We start from the raw sequence: 1618 nt of genomic DNA on the forward strand, positions 1-1618 counted from the left end.
GACTTCAATAGTTAACTCACGATTAATCACAAATGTTATATCTGCTCTAAATGTACAATATATTTTTTTAATGTTTTCATACACTTGTTAACAAAAGTGGGAAAAAAAAGTTAAACGAATAGTAATAGTTCAAATACATTTTTGACATGAATGAGTTAAAACGAATGAATGAACGAATAAATAAATAAAAGCAATTTTGCCTTAGTAAATATACCATTCACACTTTTTTTTCCTTTTTTAAAATATTTTATTACAATAATAATAATAATAATTCACTTTTGAACATAATTCAGATTTACTTGAAATGTATTTTTTAAATATTGTGATGATAAAGAGTGATTTTTGGTGATATTTTATATGTATACTGTATTAGATATACTGTTGTGATATTTGTATTGATGAATAATGAAGGTTATGACTGTTTTACTTTTGATTTGCTTTAATCAGTTTTATTTCATAATATTTTTTTAAATCACATTTTGTTATTAACCCATTCACTGCCATTGACGGCTATAGACTTCAAAAATTATTTTTTAACTATTTCTATTAGTTTAAAAAAAATCCACTTTTGTTAACAAGAGTATGAAAATCTAGAAAAAAATTATTGTACATTTAGAACAGATATAATACTTGTGATTAACCGTGAGGTAAATAGTGAAGTCATGCGATTAATTACGATTACAAATTCTAATTGCCTGACGCCTTTAATTTTTAATAATATATTTTTTAATCTTCTTTAAAAAAAAAAAGAACAAAAGATTATTAAAAATTAGGGGCATCAGGTGATTCCAATTTTTAATCGGAACTAATCGCGTGACTTCACTCGTTAACTAAATAGTGAAGTCATGCGATCCCGATTACAAATTCTAATCGCCTGACGCCTCTAATTTTTAATCTCCTTTTTAATCTTTTCTTTTTTTTAATTAGGGACATCAGGTGATGAAAATGTTTAATCATAACTAATCGCGTGACTTCACTCGTTAACTCACGACTTAAAAAAAAGAAGAGATTATTAAAAATTAGGGGCGTCAGGCGATTAAAATCTGTAATTGTAATTAATCGCATGACTTCACTATTTAACTCAAGATTAATCACAATTTTTGTATGTGTTCTAAATGTACAATACATTTTTTTCTAGGTTTTCATACTCTTAACAAAAGTGGAAAAAATGTTAAACTGATAGAAATAGTTCAAATTATTTTTTGACGTCTATAGCCGTCAATGGCAGTAAATGAGTTAATATTTATATGATTTTAAGTTATTCATACTTTATCTGCTGAATATAGGTAGGTGAATTTTCTGCCCTTTTGTCATTTTTTTACCGTTGTTTTAGTATATAGACAGTGTGTATTTTCCATTTTTTAATACAGTATTGATTCATAATTAAGCGCACATAATTTTTCATTTATTTGAACCGATGGTCTAAACCTGACAATATGATCTGCCTTGTCGGAGGTTTGCGCTTGCTCAGAAATGTGTAATCGAACCCACTACTGCAGTTCAATCCAGACTATTTTGTAGCCCATTCAATCCAGTATCGTATTGCACGAGCCTTTCGGTCACTCCAATCAATGAACCTTCAAGTCGAGGCTTGATTGCACAGAAGATATCCACTCGA

Source organism: Leptonotus elevatus, chromosome 1 (assembly GCF_054856555.1).
Source record: "Leptonotus elevatus isolate MCC_2025b chromosome 1, RoL_Lele_1.0, whole genome shotgun sequence".
NCBI lineage: Eukaryota > Metazoa > Chordata > Actinopteri > Syngnathiformes > Syngnathidae > Leptonotus > Leptonotus elevatus.